General features: G+C 37.6%; 1 long non-coding RNA gene across 3 annotated transcripts in view; it reads right to left on the bottom strand.

Annotated features, from left to right (window-relative positions):
• Positions 1–2,420: 2,420 nt before the first annotated feature.
• Positions 2,421–15,514, bottom strand: part of LOC113844209 (uncharacterized) — a 36,008-nt gene continuing 22,914 nt past the window's right edge. For 2 of the 3 annotated variants that reach the window (XR_011809870.1, XR_005266348.2), the window contains exons 5-8: positions 10,337–10,583; positions 7,422–7,504; positions 5,159–6,404; positions 2,421–4,465 (exon numbers count right to left, since the gene is read on the bottom strand). This is a non-coding gene — a long non-coding RNA (uncharacterized lncRNA). Of the gene's footprint in view, positions 4,466–5,158; positions 6,405–7,421; positions 7,505–10,024; positions 10,066–10,336; positions 10,584–15,514 lie in introns of all 3 variants that reach the window. The other variant, XR_011809871.1, reaches the window with a different exon arrangement.

Genomic DNA, 15,514 nt, shown 5'->3' on the forward strand with positions numbered 1-15,514 from the left:
ATGCATCTTTATAGATAATTAGCAAACTGGTTGCTCATGGGAAGAAAATAACTGTCGTTTCAATCTCCATCGTTTATTTGCACACTCTGAATTGGATAATATTTGTGCAATGCCTTTCACCCAAATTATGAACACAGGCATAAGCTATGCTGCATGATTTCACAATATCAACATGAAATATACATTCACTTTTAGAACATTTGATTAAACCTCACTGCTACTCTAAGTTTACCAGAAGGCAATATACTTATTCAGATATGCTTTGCATCACTTATGGTGTTTCTTAATACATTTAACAGGGTCAGAAAAACACATTCCACTAGTGGAAACTCCACACTGGACATAGAAAAGTAAACTATGCTGCATGTTGCAGAGCTCTCAGCAATACAGGAGTTACCACAACAAACTTCCACGTTTGGAAAGCAAGTATTTCCAAGAGGAAAAGGGCAGAAGCCTCAGGACTTAGTATTAGTTATTTCTAAAACGTAACTTCTAAGGCCACAGTTGGATCAAATGGGACAAGCATGGGAAGAGGGTGCCACCTTGAAATCCTTTCCACCTGAGCCATATTTCTTATAGTACGAAGAATCTGAACCTAATACAAGTAGATAAGAGACAGAGAGAAGAAACCAAAGAAATTCATGAGCTTATTCTGCTCTTTATTAAAGTAAGAGAACAAAGGCAATCGAAGTTGGAGACTCCTGAATCATACAGGTCCCATGTATTCAAGATAACCCAAGTGTAAAAATGATGCATAACCATTATAAAAAAAAAAAAAAAAAAAAAAAAAACACTATTCTTTTAAATTTGCCTGGGCATTATCTCAGCTGCTTTCTCCCTGGAAACAAAGCTTGGGTTAGACTCAAATATGGATTAAGCTTTAATATCCAGACAACATATAAACCACAGCCATTCATTGACCCCTCTGAATCTAATGAACCAGAGCATAGCACAGACAGACTACTAAACACAGATGCTAAATATAGAGGCCCAGAATCCATACTGGAAACAACACAGAAAGAGCACGTAGGAGTAGCTGCAAAAACTAGTTTTCTCCACGAGGCAGGAGTTAAACGGTGTTGTCCTTTTAATTTCCATCAAAGTACTACAGACAATTAGGACATACCTCCATGCCCACAAATGAAGAGCTGCTGCATCTAGACGTGTTTTTGCTGCTGTAATTGAGCCGAAGCATTTTAGAGCTGTTGCTGGCCACTACAGCTGTGATTTTATTGTCTTCAGCACTGATATTAACACCAGTGCCTTAGGCTCAGTCCAGCTCAGGTTGCAACAAGTGCTGTATAAACCTTTAGAAAATGTCTGTTCCTGCTCCCCAGAGCTCCCAGTATTAAGGCTAGCTAGGCAACACCATCGGTTTTTACAGCTTTTAGGCTCTGTTGACTATTGCTCCTTTTAAATTTGCTGGCTAATGTTTGGTCCCCTTAATTATTATTATTATTATTTTTTTTTTAAATGAAGAATCAAGACTTTTGGAGCATTTCTTTCCAGGAACACGTTCAGTTCTTTTTGCCAAACACACTGCTGAAAGAAAAACAGCCTGTACCCTAAAAAGGGAAAAAGCAAACCCAGCAGCTCTGTGCCTGAAATGAATGCAGAAATTCACTAAGTGGTGATGCAACCAAGAGACTGACACTGTCCTCTCTTTGAACAGCTAGGGACAGATCCTCACCCCACATAATCTGTCAGCATTTCACTGGAGTCCTTGGTGTAAACTGCCAGCACAGCCAAGTCAGGATCTGCCTCAAGATTAAAATATAAAACTGAACACAAATCAGATAAAGGCATTTTTGTACCTGTAATGGTGAATAAAAGTATTCACGCTTGATGATACTCTGTCAGGAGGAGTAAGAGATTAGCCTGCAGTCTTAGGTGAAACCCACTTATCTTTTGAGCAAAGTAATGATCCAGTAATGGTTGGTGGCTACAGATCTCCATTTTTAATAGTGCCACATAGAAAGTGCAAAGTTTCAGGGTGCTTCTTCCTTCATGGGTACACGTATACCACTTAGCGCTGCTCAGGACAAAGAGAATCAAACACTCGGGGAGACTCTTAACTGTGAGCCCCCTTTTTTCTCACAGCAACTGAGTACTCTGTTCATGTGTAGCACAATTTCTACTACATGCCCAGAGGTTTACTTGGGCAACAAGGACTTCATTTGGTGCAGCTGATGCCACGCATCACCACTTCCTCTCATATGAATTTATACATTGAAATTAATTCCTGTAAGATGTTTGCTGGCAATGACAAAAACGTCGTCAGACAAGAAGAAAACCAAAAAAAAAGAAAGTAAAAAAGAAAAACTGACAACATTTTTTTTATATATAATTATTTTTACAAAGCCAAAGAAGTAAATTATGGTCAGTAAAATCATGCATCCATTCTGTAAAGGAAACATTTCCTACTGTCTTGGCCCCGTTTCAATGGCCCCATCTTGTGTCCCAGTTATTTTTAAAGCAGGCTTTACATAGTAAATAAGGATGGAGGTGGGGAAGGGATGGAAAAAAAAAAACACAGGAGTCAGTCTCCTCTTAGGAAAATAAGACTTAATTAAAAAGTCTGCCATTGCTCTGCACTTAATTAGGGCTAACACAGCTGTTAATAAGTTTCTGATTGATAGTAAACCTGATGTCTGCACAGAAAACTACTTACTTGGTTCAAACATGCAGATACTTTCATACAGAAAAAAAGATTCTGTTTTGTAATTGTGCATAATGTTAATATTTGAAACATCCTTAAGGGTGATTGTACCTATTAAAATTTCATATGTGAAATGAGAAATAAATGAATTGGTGTTGCATTTTTAAAGGATCAGATTACTGTTGATTAAAGCTTTGTCTACACTTGAAATTTCCCAGTAGAACAGCTCTACTGGTGGTTGTAATAATAGCAGGACAAGCAGAGATAGGCTGCCAGCAACTACCACCATTTAAATTACAATGTCACACAGACCTGATGGGTAATGGGTTATACAAGACTGTGCTTATCATGTGGCTGTTACAGTTCATACCACCAACATAGTCACTGCTCCTGAGCATGCAACAGAAAAAAATTGAAGTAAAAGCCAATATTGATGCAGTCAGAAAGTTTGTGTTCATCAGTAAAACTGAGACACATCGGAGTATTTATCCACAACATGGAACCTGAATGCTACCACGAATTCTCACTCTACCAAAGACATTAAATATCAAGCTGTAAGTGAAGGGGAAGACAAGGTGGAAGGACAGAGCAAGAGAGGGAAAAATGAGTAAAATGATTTGGAAGTACAGGACGAAAGCATTTGAGGATGGTAAACTTCACAGAAATGGGAGGGAAGAGAAATGGGCTTCTAGAGGAAAAGGAGAAATATGAAATTCCCATGCAATCTACTTTTCATTTTTCAATAGCACTCCTCCATGTAGCAAATACAGTGAAGAGACTAAAGTAAGCTCTGAGGGTTGAAAGAGAAACACAGAGAAAAGCCACATCAAAAGAAGAAACAAGAAAGAGATTTGTGGAAGAAGAAAAGAAATCTTCTGACAAATGAAAAAAATCAACAGAGAAAATGTAGGTATTGAAAAGGAGTGAGAAAAGGCATAAAGAGAAAAGAGGATAAGGAAGAAAAAGGAAAAATGCATGGAGCTTATTGTAAGACCTCTGTTTTGTTTAACAAGAGGTTTAACGCCAGAAGTCACTGATATAATGAAAGTTTCTTCTCCAGTCTTTGGGAAGATGATCTTCCACTCTTCTGCAATTCCAACACAAGCTCGACCGCTCAGTCCCTCCCAGCCCCTCACCAAAGCCCAACCAAAGAAGTGCAACACAAACAGCCTGATGACTGCCTTCTGGATACACACAGCACATGGCCTGCTCCTCGCCCCCTTCTTTCCCTGAAACAATTCGGTGCTGGGCAGGGGGCAGGCTACCAGCTGCAGATCTGACAGACTGCTGCCTCTTTCATGTGAGCCCCGTGACGCCCCTCTGTACATGATCAAAATGCACTGGTACCTTGGGACAACACTGGACATGAATGGGATAACACAGGACATACATCTGTCTGTGGCAAAAAAAAGCGAGAGGAGTTGTGGAAATGGAAATGATGTACCTAGGCAAAAAAGAACAAGTGAAACAAATCCAGGAGTGCAGAGGAAAGGAGAATGAAGTCAGAACTGGTAAGATCAAAGTTAAATCTGTTGAGAAGCCAGCCACAAAAGGTGCACGCTAGCCAAAATATCTTAAGATTGACAGAGCTGGGAAATGATTCAATACCTCAGGATAGAAGAATGAACCCATGACAGGTAAATAGCTCACTCTTTAAAGGTAAATTATACTTACTGTGTTCTGTTAGTGCTGTAGAAATGACAAAACCCTTTGATGTGAAGTAGTATGTTTTCAAGCTTCCTTGGTTCAAAGGAGCAGTGGTGGTAGAAAATGTCAGCACATCTGCTGGGTTTCTGAAAATTTTACCTGTTTTAGAAAAAAGTGCATCTGAAAACAGAATATCAGCACCCTCAACACTGTGCCCCATCAAGGAAAGAAGTTCACCGCTATGCAGCTACTGTGATCAGGTAGGACTGCCCCGAGGTTGCTAATGATGCAGCCACTGTTTTAATAGAGGGTGTCGAGGCGTGCCCTTCAAGTGACTCTTACTAAATGAAAAGAACGAGCAGTGTCAGTTAATAGCCAAGGAGACAGTTAGTTAGGCCACAATCTGACCTAACATTTTGGTGTCAAGAGAACCAGAAAGCAGTCTGGACTTTGTAAAAGATTTGAGCCACATCAAATAAAAACAGTGTGACTATTAGAACTCTTACGTGAAGTAGACTTCACTGCTGTTTGAGTGCATAACAAAAAGAGGAAAAAAAGGACAAGTTCCTACTTAAAGTGCAATTCTTACTAAATTCTGTAAAAAAAAAAAAAAAAAAAAAAAAAAAAAGAACAGAAATCTGTGACTTTCTTCCACTTGCTGCATTTTGCAGAACATGCCTTTTGTGTCCAACGACTCAACAGACTCAATCTCATCTGAAAAACCAAAACTAAAACATGAATACTCCCCAAAAGGTGCCTCATTATACACACACACACACTCTTTAGTGAGTATGAGAGTGATATATGAACTTTTTAATATTTTAAGATGACAAAAAGTTTTTACTTACTTACTTTACTGTAAATAAGGTCTCTCCAAGTATTCAGGAAGCATGCTGGCCCTGTAACAGCATTGCTTGGCACCTAAATAAAATCGAGGCTGTTAACAACTGTAAGAGGAACTTCACAATTAGTGTAGAGAATAGAAGAGATGATGTCTCCTCAGACTGATGTTCACAGCAGAATTACTTGAATGAGCCAAAACACAGACTTTAAGGAAATGTTTTTAACCAATAAAGAGCGTGTGTATTTTACTCACATAAGGTACCACAGTACCAGTCTACTGGTGAGACCTGTTTTTAGAGAACGGTTTCGTCTGTGGAACAGTAAATCGCTTTGCAATTTACACAAACATATAATAAACCTAAGCTTAATGGTAGCTCATCCCCTTGAAAATGAAGATTAATTAACTTGTAAAGGCCATTACTCTAACACCTGTTTTATTTAAAGAATTTAATCAAAACACCAGAAATTCAGCAGTGAGAACCATAGCAATTCTGTTGTACTTAAAAATACATTTTATATTTGTCAAGCTTAAAATAAGTTCTGCTTAAAAATAAGCAATTGACAGTAACCTAAAATAGCAGTTACAAATTCCATAGACTGAAGCACTTGTGTTATAATGCCTCAAGCAAATTTATAAGCAATTTCCTAGAATATTCTCACAGTGCAAAGCCCACAGTTATCTGGAATCCCTATTACAGATTCCAGCATCATTTTTCCCCCTAAACGTTTGTGACAAAAGTAAAGAAAGTAAAGGCAAGTAAAACACAGCAAAATGGATTTGTGAAAGCAAACTGCCTACCTGGCATGGTGCCTGCTAGTACAGAACAAATAAATTACATACATTTTTAGGCAATTCTATAATTTGTTCTCTGACAAAAATACTATCAGTGGATGTCCTCTTACAGGTTAGGAGTTCACACCACTGTTAGATTTTTTCCAGTGTTAAAGGAAAGCTAAAGCTTTCTGATTAAAGGGTTCAGGAGAGTAAAGAGACAAACACTTCAGGATATATTTGTCCATCTTTATATAGTCTACTCATTTTGGCACACGTAATAGTTGTTTACACTTAAGTTGTTCAGAGCTGATGGATGTCCTATGATTTCTTTTTGGTTCTAAGTGAGACAGCATACTCCAGGATGTTTTTATTTCCCAGTTCCTGGGCTGAACACGCTGAGGACTTGTTCAGTTCTCCCTTTTTTTCTTGGCACTCATGCTTTGAATTTGATACTGGAGATACAGACCTTCCTGCAGGAAGCTATAATTTAAAACAAACAAAAAACAAACAAACAAACAAAAAACACAGTAAGGTAAAGACTACATCTTTATAAACACACTCAAAAGGTGGGAACAATGCAGATATGAACAAAGTGACACAACAATTAGAAAATACTGTTCTACTGTAACTCTACAGTACTATAATTCATAAAAAGTGTAAACGTAAGAACATACAGTAACAGAAGAGCTGCATTATAATAGATAATATTTAATTTCTCCTGTGGTACATAAAGACAAGTTTATTGCCTTTAAATTTTAAATCCAGTATTTCAAAGAGCTTTCTTGCTTTAATAACCATAGATGACTATTTTCCTGATTCTAATCGTCACTAACTAGGCTTCTAAATCAATTGCAGTTACCAACTCAACCCAATATTCAAATACAATTTTAAACAGCATCCTCAGTTCTCACAAACAAGATGCTTTGTGATTTCTTTCTTTGGTCTGCTTCATGGTCAAAATTCAGGTAACCTATCAATAGTCTTCATTGGACAAGGTCTCATTTTCTGTTATTTCTCTCTTCAGAAAACAAAAAGCTAGTAAAACAACTGAATATTCCTTGGTACAGTTCTTCAATTGATAAGAATCCATGATTTTAGTAATGATGTAATGATAATAACAATGGCTTATACCTAATGAAGAATTAAACTTTTTTCTTCAGTAAAAAAGAAGACAACCATTTCTTTACTTTCAAACCTATTATTCTGTAGTTGATCCTGCTAACACAGATAATACTTGGCACTAGGAGATGAAATTTTGTCACATTTTTAAAGCCTAAAATCATGCTCCTAAATCTCTAGGTAGAAGCCCAAGTAGCTAAACCACACTCATCTCAAAGAGAAATACTGGGTCCTCAGTATTGTGTTTCCTATCTGAATGCAGAATAGTGTTTTAACAGGAAAATATGAAGCAACATATTTAATTACACATTTCTTTATCCCTTAAGTTAAACGGTCTCCCAGTAAAATGTTAGCAAGGGCAATTGAGAAGGTACTCACCTCTCTGGTGTCTGGAGGGTCATATTATTCTTTCTGAGTGTTCCATTTGGTAAAGCAGGTGTGCCACTTTTTTCCTTGCTGGTCTGTGAAAGAAGACTGAAGGGGCTGAAGTAATAAACTGATATACTTTGGAGGCTTTAAATGGCCCTAGAGACCTTGCATCAGTGAATTAATTCTGAACATTGCTCTCTTTGGGGGAAAAGAACAGTACAGGTAAGTGTCAACATCTGTATGTTTATCACCAGTAAAAATCTTAGAGACTTAAGCTCCTGGAAATGTGCTAAGCACACTTTCACCCTTAGGTGGAATCAAGTTTCTCTTCCCTTGCAAAACACAGAGAAACAGACTTCAGAGAAGAAAAAACGGAGAATGTAAGGTAATACATTTAGGGAAAACAATCCAAAGCAGGCCTACATGATGCTTAACTCAGAATTGGTAGTTGCAGTCAGAAAACGGGAGAGATCTTGGATGCTTCACAGAGGGCATCACAGCATCACCAGCTGGACAACAAGTGGTAGCCAGAAAGCCACAATATATTTGATATTGATGAAACAACAAGACAATACATACCCTTCTCCTAATATATAACACCTTGGTGTCTCCGCATCTTTAGCACTGTATGCAGTTCTGGTCTCCACATCCCAGGAAGGATATAGTGGATTTAGAAAAGTTACAGAGAATGGCAATTAAAATAATCAATTGGGAAAGCACCCATATGTGAGAAGAGATAAAATAGTCTGGGGCTTCATTTTGGAGAGAAGTTGACTGAGAAGGGATATGACCAAAATTTTACTTAATGATGACTGTGAACTGTTCACCACATCCTTTACCTCTAGAAATAGCGTCCATCTCATGAATTGAGTAGGTCAGTTTAAAATGGGGAAAAAATTATTGCTTTACTCTCAAAAAGTACTTTTCTGGATCTGGCAGCCATGGGCAGCTGTAGAGGCAGATGGTATCAGCATATACAAAAAGGAATCAGATGTTCATTGACTACAGGTCCGCAATGAATACTAAAAGGATTAGGTTTGGGTTTACCTTCAAACAACCCAAAGGACAATTCTGGATGCCAGCACACTTCCATAGGAAAAAACGGCCAGGCTCATATATTCTGCCTAAGTACCATTTCCTGTTGTCACTGCTAGAGAAGAAGTACTGAGGTAGGTGAACTAACCCTGTAAGGCTTTTCTTACGTTCTTGGTTTTTGTCTACTTTGCTGTGGCTTCCTATTTACATGATTTAGAAGGAAATGGGCCTCTTGAGGAGTAATTTTATGCATGTCTGCTGGGAACTGTGAACAACTGACAGCTTAGTAGCTGGAGCAATTATGTCCATACAGAAGTGCTGCACTTTGGGCATGGAAAGACTTTTTTTTTTTTCCCAGTATCCTATTTTAAAATCTTTGTGAAAAGTCCTGACTTTTGTCTTGCATTGGAAAGGAAGAGGAAAAGGGAAATAGAAGCCAGTTCCCATAAGTGACTGCCTTAAAACACAGGCAGAATCACAAGTAGTTTGTATATACATAGGCCATACAGTGGAATCCAAAATGCAGCATTTGGCCTCTATCTGTGGAAGGAGCAGTAGGGTTTCCTAAGCAATAGTGACGAGTGAAGCAAAAGATATGAAATGGTAAGAAATGGAAAAAAAAAAGTCCTTCCTGAGAAAGGAACTGCCTGTAGGCATCATGCTCAGTAAGATGAAGAAATGGACATCTCCTGCAGCTCATACTCCATGTCCAGGCTAGCATAAAAAAGAGCAGTAGCTTTAGCACCACCACCTCTACCTCCTCAGAACCCATCTCTGAGAAAAAGCAATTTTCAATGTTTTATGTAAATCCTACCATATTACACCCCAGAAACGCTGCCTGACCTAGCTCTTCAGAAAGGCCTAGGCCAAAGAAGGTAACCCTACTGAGACCAGACATTTCTGGTCATGCTCAGCAGGCAAAAGCTTGATGCCTATGAAGCTTGAAAGTAAGGATGGTAGCTTCAGTATCTCCAGTTTAGGGTGACATGAAACAGAATTTCTAGAACTTTGATTTTGGCATATAAAGTATATTTAAATCTTTTTTTTTTTTTTTTTTTTAAATATAGACCCCTCACTTTCAATTCACACAAGCATATTCAGCTGTAATAAATCTGCATTAATACTCCATATCAAAGCTCATTCTTCACCAAGTAGATTCTTTGAAAGCAGAATCCACCCAATGTAACAATCATGCCTTTAGACTGCAGCACAGCAAGCTACCTTGTGACTGATAAATCTGAGAGCCTTAGAGGTCACAGCTAACGCAGAGTTCTTAGTATTTGCATTATGGTTTTTTCCTTGCTTCAGCTAAGGATCAAGAGATGCATTATGAAAGAAAACTCAGTATCTTGGGCAATGATCTGAAGAATCAAATGACTATTCTAAATGTTAAACTTCTGACTTCAATATTAATTGGGGGATTATGTTTGTTGTTTATGAAAAATTCCTTCCCTTCTTCTTCTTCCTGTAGTTAGCTGGCTACTTACACTACTTAGAAAAAATATGTACAAAAATTTGGCTGCCTTACAAAAGATTCCTCCTCCTTGCCCCTAAATAATGCTGTCTTAAGATCCTACCTTTTTTCTGCCACATTCCTGCACAACTGCACATGCTCTACCTGAAGAGAACAAACAGGAGATGTTACGTGTTACGGAACTAGTATCTGGTCAAAATGGGTTCTCATTGGGCCAATATTTACACGACAGCTGTGCAGCAGACAGTTCACATTATATCCTAGTATTTATTTCTATCTTACACTGCATTGGAATGTTTCACCAGACATCACTTTCTCCTTGCATTAGGTAATACTCAACACTTCCTTATTTACTCTCAATTCTACTTAATATTTACTTTGTTGTATGTTTTTAAAATAAGGAATACTGTCTCACCTGTTTCGCTGGTGAGGAGAATTTTTTGCCCCAATTCCCTCTTTCAACTTCTGCACCGAGTTCTGTGTCACTGTTTGGCACTGGTAGAGCTTTCTTGTGCTTCACTGGTTTCATCCTGTTGACATGCAGTAGTAGGAATATTTGATTCGTCTTCTATACTGCATCCCTCACCAATGTCCAGATTGTTGCTTCATTCCTTTATCAACTCCAAGACGTTACATCGTCTCTGGACAAAATGTGTTTCACCCTAGACATAACAGCATATTTTATTGGAGTTTGACTTCTACTCATCCACAAATTACTCCTAAAATCTTAACACCAGTGTAATGGCCCTATTTGTTCTAAGTCCTGCACTTCAATATGCAAATACAAATAAATAAATAAGATAAAAGTTTTCCAAATGCTGAACATCTCTTTTACAAGCACTACTAATATCTCCTTACTCCAGACTGGTGGGAAGTAGGACTTATCCCCACAACTTCAACTATGGATCCCAGAGATTTGCAGAGGAGTTTTAGCCCCTAAAATCTTCCAAAGCCTTTTTACAAGGGCAGTGACAACAAAACCCCAAAGCTAGAACACAGCTCAGGATTTCCCACCACTTCTGTTTCTCCCTATTTGTATATCTCCATATCTTTTTTTATTTTTTTATTTTTTAATAGAACAGAATAGAGTAGTTAATTGGAAGAGAATTATGGAGTGTCCTATCACTATCACACATTAAAAAAAAAAAAAAAAAAAAAAAAAAAAACCAGCTCTGCTGCCCTCCTCTGGATGCTTTCAAGGACCTTAAACCTTAATACCCTTTTTATATTGTGGAGCCTTACCATAGAAAGACATCAAATTACTAAATTCTGTTTCAGAGAAAATGAAGGCATCCAGACAACACTCCTATTTTACTTAGCCTAATCTGAAATGGATAGTGAAATGATCTGCAGGTCTGGAAGAAACTGTTTTGGTTGCGCTGCTCAGGTTTCTGTTCTCTCAGCTCATACCAGATGTTCCACAATAATTTTAGACTCCTTGAGCCTTTCAGTAAAGCTGGCAATTACTTATCTGAAAGTTAGAGAGAAAGGCAAGTGCATAGTATATGCAAAGTTTCTATGCAACTCAGAGAACTCGAGTTGACCCTTTAATTATTTTTAAGAGAGAATAAATTGTATTAAAATACCAATCTCCTGAAGATCTTAGAGCACTTCACTAACAGTAGGGATATATTTTCTAATATTAATGATATATAGATACCAGACCGTTTGTTATCTGCACTGTACAGACTGGTAAATTGCAGCACAGAAAACAAAGACTTTTTCTGAGGTCACACAGTTGATCCAAAAGAGGAAGGAGGCCACAGACAAGAAATTTGCTCACAGCTCTTTCCCCCATCTAATTAGACTAGTAATTCTTACTTCAAACTCCTGTTTGTCTTCTTTTACATGATGACTGGTGTTTATAAAGTATGTCCTTTGTTTGAAATAGATGGCTATGAACATCTACGTACCAAATGACCAAGGAAGAAATGCTCATATCCATTAGAAAGGTTTCAGTTTTTAAAAAACACCTCGTCTTTTGCAGATGCAAATTTACATCCGCAATTATGATCTGTGGGCATAACTGAGGACATGTTTTTAACTACCTCTTTTGCAAAAACAATTGCATAGCTATGTAGGTGCAGTGAATTGCACCCACAAAATCAGAGTCTGAGTTTATGCCTTTTTGAAAGATCTAGGCCTTACAGAACACAAGATAATTGCACACCACATAGAGGAGAAGAGGGAGTTTATTTCCTGGCAGTTTTTAAGAAAATGGAACCATTTAAGTTAATTATCTGTGTTGCCTCATTTGAGCACCTATTGGGTTTAATTCTCCAGCACCTGGTGCCAACTGTGGATAAAAGGAGTGACAGCCTATATTGTTGCAGTTTCTTTTGTTTCCATTTTAGCTTTTTTCTGCTCAATTCTTAGGAAGCAAACTTTAGCAGAATGCAAGACAAAAATGCAGAGATGTCCAACTATTTACGGAATGGAACATAGAATAATGCATTTTCTCCATGAACACATCTAATACACTTAGGAATACACAAAGTTTTGGCCTTATGAGCACCTTTATTCTGTTCTTCTCAGTAGTACTTATACCAATTTGAAAACACTAAGGACAAGGCCAGGCTGAAGCGATCAAGTTAAAGAACAGTTCGGAGAATTAGTTTGGAGTATTTTAGATGCTATATTAGAGGGCAAAACCTGAGAGCAGACAACAGAATTGTCAAGTTCTTGATTCATTTTCAGACATTAAGAATCCAAGAAGCATAACAGTGAAACAATTAAACCATTGTAAAGGTAAACAGAAGAGCCTTCAAATAAGGTGCAGTACACAGTAAATGGAAAAACAAGATGCTTAAAAATACCAGAAAAGCTTCTGATGTGAATCATGGGGAAAGTGGGCAGAGGCAAAGCAAAACCTTGATGCATACAGAAAAAAGGTCTTAGCGTTGAAAAACAAAAATACAACTACAGACAAGGCAAAACAGATCAACTATCTTGCCTGCCTCCCATTTTTTCTACACAGGAAAAAAAAAAATAGACACAATACTTTTAATTTAGCTCAGAGAAATCTTGAGCACACATCAATTGTAAAATGAGATTCTGATGCACAGAAATGGAAAATCTAAGCACAAGGTAACTAAGATGAAATACATTGACAAGGACAGCCATAAACCAACAAGTAAGTACAGATTATATAAACAAAAGGGGACTTGTATTAGAAGAATATCATGGAGTGAATCAGGCAACTGCTATTTATATAATTGAGATATGACAGCAGAACATATTATTTTGCTGGAAACAAAAATATTGAAGTGATCTCAAATTCCCTACTTTGTGCAGCTAAGGTGCATGTGCAAGATTAAATCCACTTGTGTTCTAAATATTTTAGTCCTTATCATTCTTTTCAAATATCTGCTCTACTAAAGTGCCGAAACCACTGCAGTAAAACGATCCTCTCATATGTCATCCAACCTGTACGTCATCACTTCAGTCAAGGGGAGGAAAAGCAATGCTGTGCTCTAACCCCACTCAAGCCTTTGCTTCTAGGCAAGTTTATACCGTGTATCAAGCCCAGGACCCCAACATCGTCCATAAGTTTTCTCACCACTAGGCTGCCACACAAAAGGGTCACATCTCTGCCAGTCTCTGAAAGCAAGCCACGATTTTCACTGCATTTTGTCAGGAAACTCATCCATTCTGTCGGCAGGCAGAGGAGTCTAAACGCTGGCCTTCTAAATCCTAATTTGCCTTGGCTGCAGCTCAGCTCCAAACTGCCCAGCACTGCTATGGCAGAGAGGTCAAAGTGCACAAAAATACCCAAACTCCACAGAGCTGAGAAAATTTAAAATGGGAAAGCGAGAGGCCTCCTTGTTGCTGAAAGGGCTCTAAGCAGATTTCTTTTCAGAATCATTAGGCATCCTTAGGCATTTCAGTCCTTCATTGGATCACATTTTTCAGGTCATCCTGTAACTTTGGAAACATGCTTAAATAACTTGCACAATGGGAATGCACACATATGCTTGCTGCTGAACTGGGGCTCTAAGTCAGGCACCAAGGGATCTGAGCTTTACACATTTCATTTGTTTGTAAAAGTCAATCTGTCCCCAAAAGAAACTAGAAATCTCATGCACAGTATGAGTAGATTTTATATTTAGGATCTTGTTTTTACCCTTCATTCAAGCAGACTCATGTATCTTTCACTAAAAATCAGAGCAATAAGACAGAATTCTAAGCCAGAGTTAACCTTCAACATACTCAAAAGCTCTTCCTTGAGGAAAAAAAAATCAGCAAAGAGGGAAAAAAAAAAAAAATCATTACCTGAACAGAAACACCATTTCCTGTTAAATCAGCCCTAAGAAAATACTAAAGTCTTCTACTGGGAAGCAAAGAAAAGGAGTTAGAGTATTCTTATCGTTAAAATAGATCATGGTCCATGCAATACACAGTATTATTCAGCACATATATATATATGTATATCTATATAAATGAGTATATATTATATATACAGTAAATAATATATATACAGTATATAATATATATACTATATTATTAGGTAGAAAAAAAAATGGAATAGAGCACATTCTAAAAATCTAGCTTAATGAAATAATTGGAAATTCCAGTTTCAAACCAAAATATGTGCATCCATAATAGTATTTATTGAAAAATAAGATTTAATTTTGGTTTTGATTTCCTTTGTATTTCATGAATATTACACTTAATATGTAAGTAATATACTCCTGCAGACTGCAGAAACAACACCTGGTAGAAACATGATCCTCGCCTTTCTCAAAAGCTTAAAAATGCTCTGCTATCGGGACAGCATTTTTGCTTTTACTTTTTAGCAGGTTTAAAAAGTTAAATATGTCTGGTAAAGTTTTAACTGCTACAAAGCTCAGAATAATCAAAACTAGTAACAGAATTTCATTAATTAGCAGTACTGGTAAATAATTAATCATCAACCCTTTGCATAGCCCCCGGCCAAAACTATATATGGTCTCAAACTGACAACACGTAAACCTCTAGAGGTAACCACTGACTTGATTTGAGCTTGAGGCCGTTTGTTTGGCTGTAAGTACACGGTAATTTTCAAATGGAAAATTTTATTGTTTGAGTATTGTTCTCGAATATAATATTGCCGCACCTACGTTTGAGATGACAGCTTTAGTCATACAGAATGACTCGTGACTTCATAAATTTTTGGTACAGATGGTAGGGATTTACTGGTGGGAGACTGTGGTGACAAATGCATTTACTCCGGCGCAGAAGCTCATGTGTCACTTGGCACCAAGGGGTTAATTTTTTTACACGCAGAATTCTCTACATGATAATGCACTTTCATGTTCCCCATCTGGCTATTGTAAAATCACAAAGGCTATGAAGGCACGAGCATGAAGTAGAAACTGGTGTCCTGATTTTCAACGGTAGCGAGAATCTGCAGCTCCCGCTGAAGGAAGCTGGAAGCCACAGGTGCTCAGGAGCTCTGAAAACCAGGCCATAGTAAGACATCTTAACGAGCACTCGTTAAAGAATTCTGCATAGTGTCACTGACCACTTTAAGTCCCTTCTTCTTCTTTGTATACCACTATAAACATCTAAATTCCTAGCCACAAGTAAATTTTTAGGAGTTTAAAAATATTTG

This window comes from Anas platyrhynchos, chromosome 5 (genome assembly GCF_047663525.1).
Source record: "Anas platyrhynchos isolate ZD024472 breed Pekin duck chromosome 5, IASCAAS_PekinDuck_T2T, whole genome shotgun sequence".
NCBI classification, from domain to species: domain Eukaryota; kingdom Metazoa; phylum Chordata; class Aves; order Anseriformes; family Anatidae; genus Anas; species Anas platyrhynchos.